A 22,721-nucleotide genomic window follows, 5' to 3' on the forward strand; every position below is an offset into this window, starting at 1 on the left:
CTCGCAGGCGCCTGCGCCCTTCCGCGGCCCCGCCCTCCCCCCGCCTGACATCCGGGGCTCGGGTAGGGGTGTGTCCGGAGAAGACAGGAGGGTGGCGGCGGAAAGGAAGGACGTCGTGGGAGGCTGGAGGAGCTGGGAGGGGGGCGGGGCGGGGCGGAGCGGGGGGCGTGGCGCAGCCAGCGCGCTGTCACGTGACGTGCGTGGCGACGTGTCGGCCATCTTGTGTTGTTGAGGCTGAGGACTGACGGGTTCCGAGAGTCTTCCCTGTCCCGGACCGCAGGTAACCAGCGACTCGGTCTCACTCCCTTTGCCCGGCTCCGTTCCGCGGCCTGGGCTCCGCCAGCCTGCCTGGCTCTCCTGGGCCTGCCGCCCGCTCTGGTGTCCCCGCCGCTCCAGCCCGACCCGGGCCAGCCGCATGGACACCCCCAGGCCGCCCGGCAGCCGCCTCGGCCGGCTGGGGCGTCAAGCGAGCGGACAGGTCAGGTGCGGGGCCTGAGGGAGCCGCCTCCACGGCTGGGGGCACGCCGGGCCCTAGCGCGTCTCTGCCGTCGAGCTGGGGAGTCCCCTCCTCCCGGGCCCGTTGGCATCGCAGGGGGAGCCGAGGAAGGGAGGAGGGTGATGGGTGGACAGTGTCAGGCCGGCTCGCTCAGGGCCAGAGGGCTCGCCTTTCCGCTACCTGCTCCTCCGGGCCAGCCGCCCGCCCAGCCTCGGGGTGCCCGGGGTAACAGCTGCTGCGGCCAGACAGCTGCTCCTGCTCGCGCTCCTCCCCACACCTGGCCTCGGGGAGATGCGCCCCTGCCTGCCTCACCGAGCATCTGCACTGGGGAGACTCCTTCCGCGGCGAGAGGACTGGGTCTGGACCAGGCCCGAAGCCAAGGTGGAGCCATGATCGGAACCTGGGACGGAGGTCGGGAAGAGTAGAACCCATGGCAGCTTTGGGACCCGAGCCTTCACATCAGGTTGAAATGGGCATTAGCCTTGAGTGACAGCAGTTCCCCACGAAAACACTCAGAATTATTTCAGTTTTCTGGCTGAAACATAAACCAAGCGACCAGGGAAGAGGGTATAGAGAAGCAGGTTGTCTGACCGTGTTCGGGAACCAGTTACGTTGCTTTGCATTTATCTAGCACTGTGGGTTTTTGTTTTTTAAAAAATTATTTTTTTCCCTGAAAGAACACCTAAGCACATCTATTTTCTCTGTAAGTAAGCACATCTATTTTCTGTGTAAGAAAGGTAAGTATTTCAGTTTAACTTAGGAGAGATTGAGGAAGGCCGGGAACCAGTGACCAGCTTCTTATCCAGTATTGTGTACCGTGGATTATACTTACTCAGTGTTTTATACCTTGGATTACAAGCAGTTTTGTTCCCCGTGTGTATGCATGGAAGATATTTTTCCCTTACATAGTATTTCCTTTTTAGAATCTAATGGTTTTCTAGATTAAAAAAAATTGTCACCGTTTTTGAACACTAACTTTTATCCTAGTGTTTGCAGCTCTGGCCTGTCAGAGTTTGTTGATTTCGAACACAAATATGTTGCCTCATTCCTTGATGTTTTTATGCGTTTAGCTAGTTAGTGTAGTGCTCAAAGTGGAACATGTACATTTCTGTCCCAACAAATGTTGACTTCAGTAGAAGACACTAGAAAAAAGTTTAAAAAGTGGAATGTATCTGGAAAAATGTCACACGGTCCTTAATGTCACACAGACATTTAACAATGGGAAATACACAGGTAATGGTCATGATTCACTAGCGAAGAAAAGGCTTTGAACCTTTTCCGTACTTGGCCTTTTATGTACATTTTAGGATTTTGAGACTGAGGAGGGAGAAGGTACTATGTGCTTTCATTCATTCCTTCTGTCATTTGTGCATTAATTTATTTGAAAAATATTGAGATCGTACAACACTATTAGGTGCTGGGAGCAAAACAGACCAAAAATTCCTGTTTCTGTGGACCTCATTCCTAGACAGGTAAATACATACTTTTAGGTAAGATATACTGTAGTGATAAGTGATGTGGGAAAAAATCAGGGTAATGGATAATAGGGAGTTGGGGGAGGGGTTCATTTTAGGTGGAGTGCCCAGGGAAAGCCTTGGTGGGTAAAAACCAATATTTGAGGAAAGACTTAACACAGGTAATGGAGCTAATCTCTATCTCTATGGAGGAGGAATGCCCCAGGCTAGGAATCGAGGGCAAAGACCCTGTGGTAGAAACTGAAGTGAGCTGGTCAGGTGTGGCTGGGAAGGTCCGGAGGTAGTCTAGCCAGAGAGGCACAATCACAAGGAACCTAGTAGAAGAAGTGTGCCAGCTCATCGGTCCTGATGAGTAGAGTTGTTCAGTTGTCCTGGAGTCTTTTTCCACACCTCTGTGACTCTTGGAAGTCAGAATCTGGAAATTTGGGCCAGTGTGCCCACCTCTTTCCCCCCAGCAGGACACCCTTCCCTGCCCCAACTTGGAAAAATTGAGGGGGCTCATATATTTCAGGAAATTGTCATGAAATAGCTTTCTCAAAAGTTTTAAAATGAGATTGATGATGACCTGCCTAAAAGGATTTTTCAAAAGAAATTGCTTTCTAAAAAGAGGGTCTTTGAAATATTTCAGACTATTTGAAAATGTAGAGAAATGAATTTCCTTTGAAATTTAGACACAGATCATTAAGAAATATATCCTGGAAGAAGTGTTTTAATTCACATTTTTAATGGTAAAGAATTCCTCTTCTGTGTTATCCAGCCTGGTTTTAAATTCCTCAGGGACTGGTACACTAATTTGTTTGTGTATCTTTTATAGCATCTTACATGTGTAAAACTTTTTGTGCTGAGTTATTTGTTCATCAACTTTGATCTTTCAGACTAGTTCTTCAGTAATTTTATGCTAGTAGACTTTTTTTTTGGAAATTTTTTTTTTCCTGATTTTCTTTCAATTTATCTCCATATTCTTACTACTGAGCTCTCACAAATGTCTTCTTTCATTTTAATTCACTTGAGGAATTTAATATTTTGATTTTGAAATGCTTTTGTTGGTGAGTTGCATATATGTAAAATAATTTGTCTTGGCTTGCATGAAAATCAAGAGTCGTTAGGAATTACAGCTTCAGGGATAGTGATGCTCAGGAGGAGGTAGTGTTTTTACAAATTGCCTCTCTCTCTTTTGTTCCTTTGGTGAGTTTTTGAAATGACAGTTCCAGATTATGTCTTTGATGTCATATGGGTTCATTTGCTCTCATGACTCTGCATTTTAATATTCCATATGTCTTTTTTTTTTGACCTTCACATTGGAAGATGACACTATTGGTAGTGATTGCTATCTGGGGGAACCATTTTGGATGATGAGATTATTACTGTCTTATTTATCTTTGCTTTTCTGAAGGATCTTTGATTTGTGCCATTTTTGAAGACTGACTTCATTTGTAGTTCTTCGTTAGCCTCTAATGACTAAATTTTTGGTACTTTTCTGTTTTATCCTATCTCTTATAGATTATAGTGGGACCAGTCTCATTAGGTTGAATCTCCAGCCTATGTTGGTGTTAATCCTGGTATATTAGAGGCAAGTTCAATGTCTGTTTTTCTTCAGCAGTTTGAATTGCCTTATTACTTGACCATTGTTGTTACAACTCTGAACCCAAGTGTGTTTTTTTTTTTCCTCCCCTTAACCCCCACTAGATTTTATGGTGATCGGGTCTTAGGATTTCCATTCACTTTTAATGCCCTGAAGAATTGCATGTCTTTAAAAATATAAGTAGACATACAACACATACAAGTTAGTTAGACTCCTATTATTTCTTGACCAAGATTGCATTTTTTCCGTTTGTTTATGCTCTCACATGACTGAGAAATATACTAGATTAATTACACAGGAATACAAAAATGTTACCTTTCTTGAATTGCCCATAATTTTATTTGAGGTTGAGAGAGAAGAGGGGAGATTTGAAAAACAAAAGAATATTATCCTGTAGCCAAAATTAATTTTATAAAAAGACTTTCAAAGTATGATATGCTTCCTCACCTCAAGCAATTAAGTAAGGAACACAATTTTATATTTTCTGGTTAACTACAGAGTTTCCTTGAAGTTGAACTTTGTTTATACTTATACTAAAATAGGAGATACACTAGAGCTTGTTCTCTTGAGTTAGGCCCAGAGAAGGGTTTGTTACCTAGTTCTCCCCTCTTTTGCTTCTGCTTGCTCTTATAAAATGTAGAGTGCAGTAGACAAAGTTAAATGACCTTCTGGACATTGTAACATGGCTGCCTTTTTTCAAAATTAAAGATGAAAATGGCTTTCTCAAGTTGCTTTCTTGCTTGACAGTAAAATTGTCAACTTTAATTTTTAATTATTATTTTTTGACTCTTCAGTAGCAGCCTTCAAATGATCATTTGAATTTAGCTAAGAAATCTGTTGAAGCTATTGTTTCAGTTTGTCACTTGAAATATCATTGTCTTGTGGATGTTTAAGATATTGTCTCATCAGAGCGTTAAAAGAAGGTTTTGATTTTGCAGCTGAAGGCACTCCTGGAGCTTTGCTCCTTGAACATTTTGGCAGTGGTCATACATCTTGGGCTCATTGATTATTTGATAGGATGCATATTGTATTGCCATCTTGCTAGCTATCAGTTTTCTATCAGATATTTGGTAGTTTTGAATGAAAATGCCAAGGAATAATTTCCTGAAACCCTATAGTGGTGCTCATTTATTAGCTTCATCAGAATCACTTAGAACTTTGGTTTAAAAAATATATTTTTCAGTCGTATTCCAGAGCTACTGAGAGAGACTATTTAGAGTTTAGGACAGGGACTCTGGATGAAAAGCATGTCAGGTAATTATAATATTTTAACCAGGTTTGGAATCCATTTCTTACAAAGCATATTCCTAGTAAAAGTTGTGTTTTTAAAGTTTCCTAAGAGATTGCTGGGTCATTTACTGTGATATTTTTATTATTTACAGTGTTAAAAGGACCTGAACAAAGTCTGCTCAAACTTCCTGCTGTGAACCAGCAGAACTTTTGAACAGGTGAGTTTTGAAGGGAAGCACAAAACTGAGGGCTTTATGTGGAGAATTTTTGCTTTTAAGGCTCTGGTTATTTTTGTTCTTACTATTTCTCCTGAACTTACAGGTAGTAAATATAAGCAATTTCTCTGGTACCGTTCATATCCCTTATGAACCATAAATAAGAATAATCATACCTTTTCTGCGTTGATCCTGGTATGAATTTGTCTTAAAGTATCATAATGATTTTTCGATGACATAAGACAGGAAGAGGAGTCCTCTGAGGGGAGAGGTAAGAGGGTATATTAAGGAACCCAAGAGCACTTAACTTGATGAAGGACATGAACTAGGAACTGGGACACATTCAGGAGACAAAGTAGTCCAGAGAGCACTTTTCTCCTTGCCGGCTAGTAGGTACATCTCATGTCTCTTTGTATCTTGCATTAGTTGTCTTTCCACACTCTGGCCTTTTCTGCTTTAGCAAACACAAAAGAAAATTGCCACCTCATTCCTAGAGCCACATATATAAACTCAGGCTCTAGTGTCACTAGCCAAATGGTTACTAGCTCAGTGTCCCCTTTTCAGATTGCTGAGAGGGAAACTTTGATAGATTGAGCTTGGTCCAAATTTCCATCATTGGTCTAGTTAGTATGGCCATGGGGTTGAGGTCTTGAAAGGTCCCACTGCTAAGAGTGGCAGCATGTCTCAGAAAAGGTGGAATGTTGCCTTCTCTATGCAGAATCACACAGAAGCTTCTAGATGTTTTCCCTTTTCCTCAAAAATTTTCCTGTATTTATCTTGGTGGTTTTAATTTACATGTCCTGAAGAGTTAAAATACATGTGTATATTTTGGTTAATGAGGCCTAGTAGGTCTAACCAACCATTCTTGAAACAGTTGGTTCCAAGTGCAATGTTTTAACAAAATTTCTTGATTTTGTGGGTTCAGAGGATCATGTGTGATAAAGGTTTTATAAATAACTATAAGCAGATACGAGGCTTAGTTTGGAAAAATAAAGTGGTTATTTAGTTTACATTGATTGCTTTTATAAATTTTAATTTATGTGTACTTTTGACAGTATTAAGTAACACTTGGATATGAGGAAGTCCGTAGAGGATTTGAAGGGTAGGACTTCTGTATATGAATCTAAATTCACATTTGAGTGGTAGCAGGGATTTTCACTTTTGGGAAAGGATCAGGGAGACAGCATAAATTTGTATTATGTGTTTTTGTATACTAGAGTTGCTAAGTATTGAAGAAAAACTTTTTTTTAGTGGAGCGTTTAGAAGTACTATTTATTTTGTAGCTTGTATGTATGTACTTGGTGATAGCTAATTGCTTAAGTCATTTTTTTACTACTCAGATTTTGTTGTGTTAGTAAATTAATATATCAAGATTTTGATGAAAAGGATAGGGATTACTTTTATTTACTTTTATTAAAAGTGACATGTTAGAGAATGATGTGTGGAGTGACAGACCACAAATGTGACTTCCTATGATATGTGTTTTTTTGTTTAGGCAAGGTTTCTTTAGCAGATTGCAGCTAAATTAAAAAAAAATTTTTTTAGGGTGCTAGTTTATTTATTTTTGGCTGTGCTGGGTCTTCGTTGCTTTGTGTGGGCTTTCTCTAGTTGCAGAGAGCAGGGGCTGCTGTTCGTTGTGGTGTTCCGGCTTTTCATTGTGTTGTCTTCTCTCGTTGGGGGAGCGTGGGCTCTAGGTGCTCCAGTTTCAGTAGTTGTGGCTCCTGGGCCCCAGATCAGGGGCTCAGAAATTCTGGCACACAGGCTTAGTTGCTCTGTAGCATGTGGAATCTTCCAGACTGGAGGTCAGCCCCTGTCCCCTGCATTGGCAGGTGAATTCTTACCCACTATGCCACCAGGGAAGTCTGCTAACTTAATTTTTAAGGTAGAAGAGTCCTTTCTCGTGTTGTTCATTTTCTTTATAATATAGATATTGAGGTAAAGCATGTTCAGGGCTTTGTGAGGCTTAAAAAGTGTAAAACTTTCTCAGGCTCTGGGGAGCCCTCTCTGGAAAAGATTGGCTTGTGGTGAGATTATCAGATAACATGGTCATGTTTATGGCATTGTAATTTTTCTTGACTAGTTTATTAGTTGCTAATTTTATTCTCCTTTCACCAAAAGGGGGAAAAAAGAAACATTTATATATTATTCAGAAGTACAAGGTGGGGAAAATGACAGTAACAGTAATAGCTTTTTGTGTGGTGATACTGTGCCTAGAGTGTTCTTTGAGAACAAGGCTCTTTTTGTTCTAGTTGTTCTGAACCTCGAGGAAGTCTTGGGAGCTCTAGCCTCTTCAGTATTGGTCCTTCGGTTGCAGAGACTGACAGAATTGTCAGAGGTATTGTTTTGGTACCTAATAATTGGTAAATCTTGGTTCAATCCTTAAAGAGATGGTTACATCCAGGGGATTTCATGGTTAGCCCCTTAGGAATTGAGATGGTTTTTGCCCAAACCATGGCTAATTGAGTGACTGGATGAAGCCATCTTGCGAGATCGGTAGGTCAGAGAGCCTTAATTCATGTTCTAGAATCTGACACTTTTTAATCTATTAGTTCTGCTGTTGTTAATGAAATTTCTGATAGTGTACTATGAGAATATGTATTCTTCCCCAGCCACAGGGCTTGGGGCTTCCCCAGTAGCTCAGTGGTAAAACATCCACCTGCCAGTGTAGGAGATGCAGGAAAAATGGATTCAACCCCTGAGTTGGGAAGATCACCTGGAGAAGAAAATGGCAACCCACTCCAATATTCTTTCCTGGGAAATCCCATGGACAGAGGAGCTTGGCAGGCTACAGGATATGAGGTCTCAAAGAGTCCGACACCACTGCGCATGTACGCATTCAAGCAGAGGGCAGAGGGGCTCACTGTATTGCTTGAGTGACAAGAAGGAAGGATAGTGGAGGATAGTGATAGTGGGACAGAGTGGGAGATTGGGGAAAGGAGAAAAAGTTACTTCCACAACTCTGAAAATTGCAAGGAAATGGGAGGAAGAAAGTAACTATAAGCAGTATTGAACACTGTCAGTATGCAGAGAAAAAGCTTGTGGCCATTAAACAGAAATGTGGGTTTAATTTTCTGTCGCTTACTACTTGTAGCTATAGATAAAGAAGCTAACTTCTTGGAACCTTGTTTTCCTTACTGGAAAATATATCCCGTAGTGATTTGGGAATTAAAAGTCTAAAATGCGCAATACAGTGCCTGGCATGTGGTGTTGATAAATAGGCTTTCAGTGATTGGTAGTGGGTATAATTGTTATTACTATGCAGATATATAAATTTTGATTGTACAAGTGTCATCTTTTAATTTGAATAGAGACCTCAGTGAGTTCTGTTTTTAAGTCTTTTGTCTTTTTTGTTTTGTTTTCAATCCAACAAATTATTTGAATACCTGCTTTGTTCCAGGTGCTGGGCTAGCCATAGTGATGAGCAAAACACTCAAGGTCCTGTCTTGTGGGTCTTAAAGCCTAGTGGTAGAGGCAATAAAGAAATCATATAAGTAAACCTCAAAATGTGAAAAGTTTCTCTGTCTTTCGAAAAATACGTTTTTAACCTGAGATACTTTTGAAGTGTCCATTTGGATCTTGGTATTCTTGTCATCAGGGATGTTTTATTTCTCTTGATAGGCTTTCAAGTGTATGTTCGTCTGTTTTAAGTTAATTTATATATTTGTTGTGTTATATTTTCCTCTTTCTCTGAGATAGATGCTCTCAACTGTTTGATTTTAGATCTCCTTTACCTTTGTAAGAATTAGAGGAACCCAGAGAGCTTTTGGCTTTTCAGTTATATCTATCTTTATCACATTAAGAAATTTAAAATGATTTATTGATTTAAAAATAGCAATAACTTCTTTACATGTTATCATTGTATATTTTTAATGAGAAATATTAGTTTTCTAAAACATTTCTAAAAAATTTGCTGAGAAGAGTGACACTTTTCCCTTTTTAAAAATCGCTTTTTATGTCTTACTTTGTAGAAGGCAGCTGGATTCTCATAGCTGCTTCTGCATTCAGTCCATTGCTGTTTATTACATTAGTTGAAGTATATGAAGGAAATTCATCCTCATGAAGCCATGTATGTAGTTGGAAAAGGGAGGAATATTTTAAGAGCTTTTTCAGGTAATTGCAGATTTTCATTGATATTACACTAAAATTGGATAGCTAGTAGTTTTTAAAGGTTAGTTGCATTGTGAAATTTGAATTACTATATATCAGTGCACTTTTATATTCCATTACATTAAAATCTATTGGTCTATTTCGTTCATTAAATGAATATATTACACAGTATCAAACGCTCCACACTCATTAATATCAACACACATCAGAAAATCCTTTACTTATTGGAAAGTATAAATACTAGAAAAACCTGTCAAACTCATGGTAGTGAATAGAAGTTTTCTAAAATCTTAACTTTTGCTTAAAGGCTTAAGTTTTGTAATTGGCAGCAAATAGTTGTTCTCTTTAAAGTGACAATCTGGCCTTGTTCATTTTTGAAAACAGTGTCTGGTATATACCTAGGTCTGGTTGGTTTTATTTGTGTGTCAGCCCTTTCAGCTCAATATGTTTCATGAACGGAAGTAGGTAGTTGAGCTTGTAACTCAAAGGCACCTAAGTGCCTTTCTTGGAGACGGTGGCGTGCAGCAGAAGTGCTTCATGTATACTTCTCATTTCATCACATTAGGAATATTAAAAAGATGTGTACACAGGAACCAAGATTAATTGGCAGCATTTGCTGCCTTATTAAGGGCATTCTTAGTTAAGCAAACCCGGCTTTTTTCTTTCTCGGGAATATATGGCGCGTGGCAGTGAAGAACATGGTGAGTATTAGCACAGTTTGGTGCCGTTACTTTGAATGGTGCTAAAGCTGTCAACAGTTCTACCCATGACTGGTGCAGTGCCAACATAATGAAAAGTGCAGAGAATATCTTAAAATTAACAGATTTGACATCTTGGATATCTTGAAAGAGTTTCAGAGAATTGCGCTCTGGGGAGTGAAACATTTTTCAGTGTTTATGTTACATTGACTTTTTAAAAAGCGTTTTCAAAAAGTAATTGTTTGAATTAGAAACTGTAATAAACATATTGAGGATGTTTAGATTTTAGTGAGGGTTTTAATTCTGGGTAGATGTAGATCTGTTCATAAGTTGTAGGCAGTTATAAAATACTCTTCTGTATTTGTCCCATTAAAAATAGTCTACACTAGCACCGTCTAACTGAATTTTCTGCTGTGATAGAAATGTTCTGTAAATCTCCACTGTCAAGTACTGTAACCACTAGCCACATGCGACTGTTGAGCACTTGACACGTGGTTAGTGTGACTGAGGGAACCTGCATTTTTTTAAATGCAGAAAACCTTTTTTATTGCAACAACTCAGTAGGCTTTACTTTTTTAATTAAAAAAACTTTTTTTTGGCTGTGCATCATGCATGATCTTAGTTCCCTGACCAGGGATTGAACTTATGCCCCCTGCAGTAGAAGTTCGGAGTCTTGACCACTGAACTGCCAGGGAATTCCCTTGGAGGCCTTATTTTTAAGAATAATTGTAAAGAGGGAGGGGATAATGTATACATATAGTTGATTTATGTTGTACAGCAGAAACTAAAACACAACATTATAAAGCAGTTATACTCCAGTTAAAAAAGAACAGTTTTAGATTCACAGAGAAATTGAGAATACTGTACAAGAGAGCTCCCATAGTATACCACGCCCAGTTTTTGTATTGTTAACGTCTTACATTACTGTCGTGCATTTGTTACAACTAAGGAGCCGGTATTGCTTATTCACTAGGTTTATTTCGATTTCCTTAGTTTCCCTAGTCTGTCTGTCTGTCTCGGGACCCTGTCCAGGATACCACATTACATTTAGTCACATATCCAGTCCATAGGCGCCCCTTGGCTGTGTTAGTTTCTCATACTTCCCTGTTGTTAACAGTCTTGACAGTTTTGAGGAGTACTGGTTAAGTATTTCGTAGAATGCTTCTTCCAAGTAGATACTGTAATTTGTCTAATGATTTTCTCCTGGTTATGGGTCATGGGTTTTTGGGAGGAAGACCACAGAAGTAAAGTGCCATTTCATCACATCATATCAAGAGCATATACTGTCAACATGATTTATTACTGTTAATACTGACTTTGATACTTGGTTGACTTGTACTTTGTTAGGTTTGACTACTGTAAAATTACTCTCCCTCTTGGAGGAACTAGATTTTAAATTTTAATTGATTTAGCTACATGTGGTTAATGGGAACTGTATAAGAAGGCACAGTTCTCAACAGTGTTTCTCAGTTTTGAATATTATCCAAAACTTTATTTAACATCTTTTTTAATAGATGTAAAGAAAGGCAGTTTAACATAAAGGAAATATAAAATGTTAGTCTTGTAATGCGTTGCTTTCTGAGGAGGCAGTCTACTTTTGGTAAGCTTAGTGTTTTTCAAAATTAACTTATTGAGGTTTAATTTATAGTCAATAAAATGCCTTCATTTTAAGTATACTCATGCTGAGTATACATCTTGATAAGTTTTGGGAAGTGTGTTTATTTCTGTAACCATAACGACAATCAAGATATGTGACATTTTCATCACCCCCAGAACTTTACTCCTGCTTTTTTGCAGTCCTTTCCCTTCTCCCACCACTGATTTATTTTCTGTGACTATAGATAATTTTGCCTCTTCTGCCAGTTTTATGTAAATGGAATTATCGCACATGTGTTCTTTTTGGTTCTGACTTCTTTTGCTTAGTGTAATGTTTGTGATACGTCCATGTTGTTGCGTGTGTCAGTAATTAGGTTTTTTTTTCTTTTAACTGATGAGACTATTCCAAGGTATGTTTATTACAGTATTTGTTTATCCATTTATCTTGCTTTGAAGCTGTTAGGAATAAAGCTGACCTTAGTTTCATGGCAGTAGGTAGTGATTCAGATCTTGCTGGATTGCAGTGTTCATTTTTGTGCTGTAAATTGAAATTTAAGTTCTTTTGAGGATGAGGACAGACGCCAACAGCATCTATACTATTTTTGAAGACATGTCATAAAAAGTATAATTAACATAGAAATAAATAGTATTTTTATGAAATTTCATACAATAATGTGTGATACAGAGAGATGTAGACAGTTTTGACTTATGATGATTTCCTGGGGAGTTGGGGAAGGAGTCCTTTGTTCTTTAGGATAAATGTTTAGTAGTGAAGCCTAATTTTGCTTCATGAATTTTTGTCATTAGTAGATGTGTAAACAGATCGTATTTTAAGAATTATTTTAAAAATTTGCATGTTTAAAAATGAAGAGAGTTGGTATTGTCATACAGGTGGGTACAGAAGGAAAATGTGCTTTTTGCTCTAATAGGTGAATTTTTCCTTTTATTTTTGCACCTTAACATTATTTTTTTAAAGGAGTTAATGTTGAAAAGAAATAAACTTTCTTTGACATTAATGTTGGGATTGTAAAAGTGTTTCAAACAGGCAAGGCACACACTTTTTGTGGGACTTAAAATGTACTTTGCTGTAAAAGTAATTGAAGAATATTGCTGCAAATCATGAAAACAGAAAAACTATTATTAATCCCACCTCATGAGCATGTCTTTATTTATTCTCTTTTTTAAGACAGTTGGCCCTGTGTATCCATGGGCTCCATGTTCTTGGATGTGGAGGGTAGAGTGTAAAGGATTTGTGTGTCCCTGAGCTTTGGTATCAGATGGGGTCTTGGGACCAGTCCCCCTCGGTACTGAGGGGTGACTGTGTGCATAGTTAGACTCTGTGTGCAGAGTTATTGTACCTGTATTATGTTGAGGGAGTGTGCTGCTTTTTATGAGATTTTCAGTCTTTTATAATTACAAGTGATGTGGTAAGTGTGGTTCCTCTCTCATGTTTGAACCTCTTCATATTTTTACTTAGCTTTTTTCTAAAGTTTGAAAAAATGAATTATTTTAGCCTAGTGCCTGAGTCTTGCTTCATTTGAATGTGGACTTGTTTATTGTCTTAAAAGTTGATATATTTATAGATTATGTTATCAAGATAGTGGTATAAGATCTTTTTAATTACAGAAATTTAAGTAGGGAGTGAATTTAGTATTATCAGAAAATTTGCCTTTAAAATAGTTTTGCTTCATGTCCATTAAAATATTTTACTTGTACTATTTCCCCCCTTAGCTAAACCGTTTATGGTTTATTGTAACCTTTTTAAAATTGAGATATAAAATATAATAAATATGTGCACAAATCTGAAGTGCATAGTTGGAAAATTTTTTACATAATGTATGAGTTCTGTAGTCACTAGCTAAATCAAGATAGTGAGCATTTCCAGCACCCCAAAAGATCTCCTCTTGTCCTTCCCAGGAAGTAGTCCCTGCTTCCATGGTGAACAGAGTTCAGACATCTGTCAGAACTGATTATTTTACCTGTTGAACATCATAAAAGGAATGTGACAGTGTATATTCTTTGGCGGCTGGCTCCTTTTGCTGGACACAGTGAATGATAATTCATGCAATATGTTGCAGGTATCAATTAATTTCTTCTTCTTGGTCAGTATTTTGTTGTGTAAATATAATCAATTAAAAAAATTTTTTGAAATAATTTCAAACAGAAGTACAGAAAAGTTGCAAAAAATTACTTCAACTTTCCATATGCTCTTCACCCAATTTGGTCACCATTTTTAACATTTCCTGATGATAAAACTGTAAAATTCTTGTAGAGATGGGAATACCAAACTACCTTACCTGCCTTCTGAGAAACCTGTATGCAGGTCAAGAAGCAAGAGTTAGAACCAGGCATGTAACAAAACTGGGAAAGGAGTACGTCAAGGCTGTATATTGTCACTCTGCTTATTTAACTTATATGCAAAGTACATCATGAGAAATGCTGGGCTGGATGAATCACAAGCTGGATCAGATGTGCAGATGATACCACTCTAATGGTAGAAAGCGAACAGGAACTAAAGAAAGAGCCTACTGATGAAGGTGAAAGAGGAGAGTGAAAAAGCTGGCTTAAAACTCAACATTCAAAAAAACGAAGATCATGACATCTGGTCCCATCACTTCATGGCAAATAGCGGGGGAAACAATAGAAACAGTGGCAGACTTTATTTTCTTGGTCTCCAGAATCACTGCAGACCTTTACTACAGCCATGAAATTAAAAAATGCTTGCTTCTTGGAAGAAAAGCTGTGACAAACCTAGATAGCGTATTAAAAAGCAAACATTACTTTGCCAACAAAATTCCGTCTAGTCAAGCTGTAGTTATTCCATATGTACGGATGTGAGAGTTGGATTGTAAAGAAGTCTGAGCACCAAAAAATTGATGCTTTTGAACTGTGGTGCTGGAGAAGACTCTTGAGAGTCCCTTGGACAGCAAGGAGATCAAACCAGTCAATCCTGAAGGAAATCAACTCTGAATAATTCATTGAAAGGACTGATGCTGAAGTTGAAGCTCCAATACTTTGGCCACCTGATGCGAAGAGGTGATTCATTGACAAAGACCTTGATGCTGGGAAAGATTCAAAGCAGGAGGAGAAGAGGATGACAAGGTAAGAGATGGTTGGATGGCATCACCAACTTGATGGACATGAGTTTGAGCAAGCTCCAAGAGATGGTGAAGGACAGAAAGCTTGGCATGCTGCACTCCGTGGGGTCACAAGGAGTCATACATGACTAAGGGACTGAACAGCATATTTGCTTTACCTCTAATTTTCTTTTTTCTTTCTCCATATATGCAGATATCAGTTCAGTTCAGTCGCTCAGTCATGTCCGACTCTTTGGACCCCATGAATTGCAGCACGCCAGGCCTCCCTGTCCATCACCAACTCCGGGAGTTCACTCAAACTCACATCCGTCAAGTCGGTGATGCCATCCAGCCATCTCATCCTCTGTTGTCCCCTTCTCCTCCTGCCCCCAATCCCTTCCAGCATCAGTCTTTTCCAATGAGTCAACTCTTTGAATGAGGTGGCCAAAGTATTGGAGTTTCAGCTTTAGCATCATTCTTTCCAAAGAACACCCAGGACTGATCTCCTTTAGAATGGACTGGTTGGATCTCCTTGCAGTCCAGGGGACTCTATATGCAGTCCATATATATGCAGATATACACGTGTGTGTATATATATGTGTGTGTATATATATGTGTGTATATATATACACATGTGTACATACACACACACACACACACACACGCACGCGCGCACACACACACACACACACACACATATATATATATATACATGCTGCTGATGCTGCTAAGTCACTTCAGTCGTGTCCGACTCTGTGCGACCCCATAGACGGCAGCCCACCAGGCTCCGCCATCCCTGGGATTCTCCAGGCAAGAACACTGGAGTGGGTTGCCATTTCCCTTTCCAATGCATGAAAGTGAAAAGTGAAAGTGAAGTTGCTCAGTCGTGTCTGACTCTTCGCGACCCCATGGACTGCAGCCTACCAGGCTCCTCCGTCCATGGGATTTTCCAGGCAGGAGTACTGGAGTGGGGTGCCATCGCCTTCTCCAATATATATATATGTATATATAATTTTAATTTTTTGTAGTTTTTTTCTCTTCCGTTTGAGAGTCTGTTACAGACCTCATGCTTCTTTTCCTCCAGACATTTCAGTGTTATTTTCTAAGAATGAGAACATTCCTCTACATAATCACAGTAAAAAATTCAAAATCTTAGAAAAGTAACATTAGTATAATACTGTTGTCTAATCCATATCTCCTATTCAAATTGTTCTAATTATCTCTTTAATGTATCTTATAGCTTTTTTTTTTTTTTGCTGGTTCAGGATTGAATTATACACTTAGTTTTTATGTCTCTTTAATCTCCCTTAATCTGGGATGGTTCTTCAGCCTTTGTCTTTCATGACATTGGTATTTTTGGTGACTATGGTAGATTGATTTTGTGTTGTCAATTTGGACTTATCTGATTTTTTAAAAAATTAATTTTAGTTTATGCATTTTTGTCAGGAATATAACGTTAGTGATACTGTGTCCTTGTTAGTGTATCTCATCAGAAGGCACGTGGTGCCAGTTTATCTCATTATTAGTGATGTTACCTAAGTCAGTAACAGCCAGGTGACAGGGATGCATAGGGCAAGGTGTGTGGGAAAGGGTGGATCAGAGTGCTTTGCACCATCCTTTCCACATCTTCACCAACCTTGAAGCTCCCATATATTTGCTTATTCGTTTACTTGTTGATGGACATTTGTGTTGGTAAACATGATAGCCACGTGTCAGGTATGAATAAAGCTACTCTGCATATCTGATACTCATCTCTGGGTAGAAATTTCCCTTGAGTGTATGCCTAGCAGTGGATTGTGGGGTCGCCAGATAGATGTATTATTTAGATGTGATAGATAACTGCTAAACTATCTTTTGAAGTAGTTGAACTAATTTGCAGAAGTGGAGTTATTAATCTTGTGTTAGTCCAGGTCTGGCTAAGATATGAATAGCTGGTTGCTGGAATGGGCACACAACTAATTATTTGGTACACCTAAAGCGTGCTAGGGGAGTAGTTCTTTTTTCTGCTTTGGGGAAAGTGAAGGTGGGGAAGATGGAGGCGGATTCAGGTTCTTAGTGTTTATTCTGTGTTAGTCTTTTGACAGACTCTGCACAGTACTGGCTGGACTTCATCCCAGGTTTGCCATAGGTTTTTTCTGGTCAGTTTTTACATTAATACGGGAGATACGCAGTATCAGATAATTTTTTAAAGACAGATTCAGGGGGAGCGTGTGTTTTGATATGTTAGTAGCATCAGACCAGATCAGATCAGATCAGTCGCTCAGTCGTGTCCGACTCTTTGCGACCCCATGAATCGCAGCACGCCAGGCCTCCCTGTCCATCACCAACTCCCGGAGTTCACTCAGACTCACGTCCATCGAGTCAGTGATGCCATCCAGCCATCTCATCCTCTGTCATCCCCTTCTCCTCCTGCTCCCAATCCTTCCCAGCATCAGAGTCTTTTCCAATGAGTCAACTCTTCACATGAGGTGGCCAAAGTACTGGAGTTTCAGCTTTAGCATCATTCCTTCCAAAGAAATCCCGGGGCTGATCTCCTTCAAAATGGACTGGTTGGATCTCCTTGCAGTCCAAGGGACTCTCAAGAGTCTTCTCCAACACCACAGTTCAAAAGCATCAAGTCTTCGGCACTCAGCCTTCTTCACAGTCCAACTCTCATATCCATACATGACCACGGGAAAAACCATAGCCTTGACTAGACGAACCTTTGTTGGCAGTGGTAGCTGATCAATATATCAAGACTTCTCCTGGGAAGCAGTATTGGGGAACACTTTCAGAGAAGAACATGAGCCATTGTGCCAGGTTTTGATTCTGCTTTGGCTTCTGATTTGTCTTTGTCCAGACAGAACTTAGTATGTAGAACTGTAGCTTCCTCATGTTGATAGTGATTGTGGGTGCCCAGAAGTCATCTGGCTCCTCAGCACTGTACCAGGTTGTGAGAAAATGGTAAAGTTAAGAGCTAAGAGGCCAGGGTCTCTCTTTTCTTTGTTGCAGACCCAACAATATAAAAGAGCTATGTTGATTTCTTCTCTTTTCACCATTGAGCATATATTTGCACGCACACAGAGTGATAGATGAGGTCCCAAAGAGGAGTTGAGGAAGTTCAGGAAAGCTAGAAAAATATATAGAAAAAAAGAAAAATAATTAGATACTAGCAATCAGTGCTAGCGAGGGCTGATTTAGTGTCTTCAAGAAGTTGACAGAAAGGCTAGATTAAATGCATTGTCAGGCATAGGATGCAGTATATCAAAGACTGTCAACTTTCTGGTATTAAGTGCAGAAGAAATATATTACTTGAATTCACTTATAAGGAATTTTGAATAATAGGCAAGGTCTGAAATAGCGGTTATGTAGAAATATCCTCTCGGCTGTTTTTAAGTCAGCTCTGTTTAAAATTCAAGGGTAGCCCTTTCTCTGAGGTCCTTATCCCTAGAATTGGAGTAGAGAAAGGAGAGGAGGGGCCGGAGGGAGGGAGGGAGGCCTTATTACTTCTCCGTGTGTTAAACTGCTCACAGGATGTTTTTCAGTGTTATTAGGGTTACTGAGGCCCATCTTGCCCTGATAATTTGACATTTTACCTTCCCTTTATCCCTCTGAGGTTCTCTCACTGCTGTTTTCCTGCCCAGTGGTAGGTGCATCAGCAGGCAGCATCAGGCTCTTCATCCTCTTCCATTCACAGGCCAGTTCTGTTTCTTTAGTCAGAGGACCATTAAGCCCAAAGTGCTTCTGTTGTCTGTAGTTATTAATACCTTACACAGACATTTTCTGGTTTAGGTGGTAGATTAGAATCACTTTAGTGATTGTTCCTCCTCCTTTGTGCAAAAGCTCTTTTCCTCTGATGTTCATGCTGTCTGACAGTACAACTGTCTCTTCCCCTTATTATCATCAGATCTGGACCCTGAGGCATCATCCTTTGTTTTCTTCTTTCTTCTCTCTGCCATTATCCTGAGGTTACTTCAGAGTCCATGGGATGATCCATCCAGTCTTCCCAGGCTCCTGATTCCATGACTTACCTCCTGCCTCTTCTAGTGCTTTCTTTTCTGTTTCTACTATACCTGCTTTTTGACATTACCAGCATCTCAGATTTGTAAACTCTTGTTTTTACTTTCTTCCTCATTGTGCCTCGGTCACACTTTGGCCAGTACCCTCCCTTGGCCTTACTCTTCCATTTATTGTGGAGACAAAATCCTAACCCAGATTCAGTCATGTTGTCAGCTCTCTCTCAGGCTAAGTTGGAGAAAGAAGCCCACGACCATGCAGGTAGGTGCCATCTCCATCTTGACTGGGCCTTCAGAACTTCTGTAGGTAACTGCAGTGTGGTGTCCTGGATTAGATGCTGAAACAGAACAAGGACATTGTTGGAAAAACTGGTTATAGTTACTAGTGTTGTACCAATGTTGGTGTCTCAGTCGTGACAGGTATACTGTGGTAATGTAAGTTGTTTATGTTAGGGGAAGCTGATGGAATTATCTGTAGTATCTTTGTAATATTTGTATAAACTCATGTGTACTAACTGTGTACTAAGTCGCTTCAGTTGTGTCCGACTCTGTGACCCCGTGAACTGTATAGCCTGCCAAACTCTTCTGTCCATGGAATTCTCCAGGCAGTAATACTGGAGTGGGCTGTTGTGTCCTTCTCCAGGGATAAATTAGTAATTATCCCTAAATTTTATTTTATAAACAATACTGTTGTAGATCCCAGCAGCTACCGTCTCTGCATTCTTCCTCAGTCCTTACCCTGTCACCTGCTGTCATTTGCCTGCTTACCTGAGAAAATTGAGGCCGTCGAATGTGAATTTCCCACAACTTGCTATTCCCCCACAAAAAGCTTGCAGATGTCTTCAGTCATTTGAACACACTTTGCTCTTGTCACAAGTGGATAGGCATAGCGTTTTTTTCCCCCATTTGTTCTTTGAAGCCCTCTCCAGCCTGTCTTCTCACAGCTGCACTTCCATCATATTTTTGCTAAATCGTTTCTTCACTTTTTGATTGTACTAGTACTTTTCCTTTAGGATATTTTCCTCTAAAGTGAAAGTGGAAATTTTCTTTCTACTCTGCTTCGTTTCTCTTCGCTTTTTCGCAGCTAAATTCTAGAAAAAGTCAACTGCATTTGTAGTCTTCCCTTTCTCACCTCCCAACCTCTGAAATCTCACTCTGTCCTCACCATGCTTCTTTAATTGCACTCTTCAAGTCAGCAGTGACTTCATTGTGGAAGCCAGTGAAGACTTTCCAGTCTCTTTTTTGACTTCAATATTTGAAACTTCTGAATTCTTCCATTAATATATATATATTTTGGGCCAGTGTTATCTTTATTTTAAACACAAATTAGTAACTTACTAGGAGAAGAATTGCTCATAATTTCACCATTCAGAAGTAAATATTACACCTGGGGGCATATGTAAGTACCCACTAAGAATAAATTTTAAGATGTGTTGATTGTAGTTATATCCTCTGTATCCTGTAACCTGTCTTGAGCACTTAATATATTGTTGACATTTTTTTCATATCAGTGAGTATAGTTATTATTGTCACTTCTCTCTCTGCTCTCCTGGTATGTAGATCCATGCTATCTGTTGGATTACTGATACCTCTCCTTTCTCTTAACTCTTGCTGGTTTATTTCCTCCTGGCATCCTGAATGATCTTTCTAAAGTGTGAATTTCATCGTGGACACTTTCTGGCCCAAATCTTTTCATAGCCTTCCATTGCTCTTAAGACATAAAATACGAGAACTTCTGTGATACAGCCATGCTTTTTCAAACTGCACTTTAATTTTTAGCCTTATTGAGCTAATGGATGGATAATTAGATAATCTCCCCAAAGAACCTCGTTGTTTTTCCTTTCTGCTTTAGATAAAGTGAATGTGGAAGAAGCTAGAGTCCGTGAACTTGCCTTCAGGTGAAAGGTCAGGGCTAAGGATGCCTCACTGATGGTCTTTTCTCCTTCCTGTATCCTCGTGCATGGTGTGTGGGGAGACTTTGTCCTTTCCCTTCTAGACCTCTTCTTTGGGATAGTTTTATGCAATATTTGGATACAAGTCTGTAGATTTGCTTCCCAATCTCTGTCTCATTATGACTCCACACTGGAGTTCAAGATGTAGATGTATATTATTTAGGATGGCTCCTCACATTCATTTTGTCTAAAATGGCGTGTCCTTCCTCCCAAACTTCTTTTCCATTTCTTCTTTCCTTTCAAGGTTTTCTATACAGTTTCAAAAAGCACCCCACCCCCAGTATTACATGCTATAGATTCCATTCCATTTTTGCATCCTTTGTTCAGATTTTCCTTCTTCTCCTTTGGGGAATATTTTATGGCGTGTTTGTTTGAATGTATCCTTGGTTTTGTATAAGCCACTGTAAAGGAAGGAGGATGTGAGGGTGGGCCTTCTAGGGTAAGGGGGTGGCATGAGCCTGAACCACAGAAGAAGGAGAATGCAATAGAGAGTTGAAAGTTATCATTTGGCTTTGAGTTTGGAGGTGAAACAGTGAAAGGTTAAGTTGAGAAGGTATAGATTGTCAGATTGATGGAAACCTGAAAATACGAGGAGTTTTGACCATACACACAGGGTTTAGAAAGATTGATCTTGTTGGATGTAATCAGAGGCCGAGTCAGGGGAGCAGATTAGACATTTTATTGTAGTAATCCAGACATGGGTTAACAAAAGTTCGGCTATAATGAAAGAATGCAGGTGGAATCTTGAAGGGAAATTGACCAAATTTCAGGCCAAATGATTACATATGAGGGACAGAGAAGAGGAGGGAGTTTCAGATGATTCTAGGCTTTTGAGCCTGACTGACTAGTGAACTGAAAACAGTGGTGTGTTAGTCACCCAGTTGTATCCAGCTCTTTGCGACCCCATGGACTGTAGTCTGCCAGGCTCCTCTGTCCATGGTATTCTCCAGGTAAGAATATTGCTGTGGGTTGTCATGCCCTCGTCCAGGGGGTCTTCCTCACCCAGGGATCAAACCTGTGTCTTGGTCTCCTGCATTGGCAGGAGGGTTCTTTACCACCTGTGCCACCTGGAAAGCCCCAAAACAGTGATACCTTGATCAGTTGTTGATTAGATATCCAAGAGGAGCAGGCTGCTGGAAATGCCACAGAGGTCATGGGAGAAAAAAAATCTGTAATTCACAGCAGGGGTGGAATTTGTGGGAGAATCTTCATTGCTCTTGCTGTAATAACACCCTCACTTCTTGTATCTGCTATATCAAGGTGAAAATGAAAATGTTAGTTGTGTCCACCTCTTTGTGACTCCATGGACTGTAGCCCACCAGGCTCCTCTGTCCTTGGAATGCTTCGGGTGAGAATACTCAAGTGGGTAGCCATTTCCTTCTCCAGGGATCTTCCTGACCCAGGGGTCGAACCCGGACCTCCCCCATTGCAGGCAGATTCTTTACTGTCTGAGCCCCTATTTTAAATTCCCCATAATTTAGTTGGCAGAGTTCTACCTGAAGCACTAGTGGAGAGGACCATTGTAAATAAGATTCCAAACAATATCTAAACAGAATTTATAGTTAAAGGATCCGTGGGTACACTGAGGGAAGTTAGGAGATAAACTTGGGGAACGGTGACTAAATTGGAAAGGAGTAAAGATGGGGGAATGTATCTGTAAAGGGCTGGTCGTGGAGGACAAGGAAGGAAATAGTTTCAAGAATAAGACTATCTAAAGAGGCAGAAGAGCATGGTGGGGGCACAGCCTACAGAGTCTGGTTCAGGACCCAATTTGCTATAAAAATCAGCTGTTTTCTAAAGATCACAAGTCTCCTGGGGGTTTGAGTTGACAACATGTAGCTTAGTGGGATTTAAATGGTGGCAAAGCTTATACTCATTTTGATACTTCACTGCATGCTTAGAAATGGCAGTTGAGAAATAAGTCCCACTTTCCATTCCAAATAATTTATAATTCAGAGACATTGTGTCAGACAATCCAGTACATAGAAATAAATCTATTAGAACTGGGCTCATTTAATTTGACTTGGAAGGAGCAGTCTGGGGTGGGGAATTCAGAATTAGAAGCTATAGTACCTTAAATTAGATTTCTTCAGCAGTCATAACTTTTAGATTTCCTGCTTTAATTCATAAAGGAGAATGAGCAGAACACTATTCTAAGTAATGTAGGTCTCTTTAGTTGATAATTGAATTGTTTGGATTACTGTCTTAGGTTCATAAGAGTTCTCCAGAAAACTACCATAGGGCATAATCTTATGGAAACCTGTGTTATAAAGGTAGTGAGGCTCCCAGCTCAAGGCA

General features: G+C 39.9%; 1 protein-coding gene across 8 annotated transcripts in view; it reads left to right on the plus strand.

Moving 5' to 3' along the window:
• Positions 1 to 217: 217 nt before the first annotated feature.
• Positions 218 to 22,721, plus strand: part of GIGYF2 (GRB10 interacting GYF protein 2) — a 129,360-nt gene continuing 106,856 nt past the window's right edge. For 3 of the 8 annotated variants that reach the window (XM_059882815.1, XM_024986654.2, XM_059882826.1), the window contains exons 1-3: positions 218 to 280; positions 3,472 to 3,541; positions 4,936 to 5,001. The gene's annotated coding sequence lies outside the window, so the exon portion shown is untranslated. 8 annotated transcript variants of the gene reach the window in all.

Source organism: Bos taurus, chromosome 3 (genome assembly GCF_002263795.3).
Source record: "Bos taurus isolate L1 Dominette 01449 registration number 42190680 breed Hereford chromosome 3, ARS-UCD2.0, whole genome shotgun sequence".
Taxonomy (NCBI): domain Eukaryota; kingdom Metazoa; phylum Chordata; class Mammalia; order Artiodactyla; family Bovidae; genus Bos; species Bos taurus.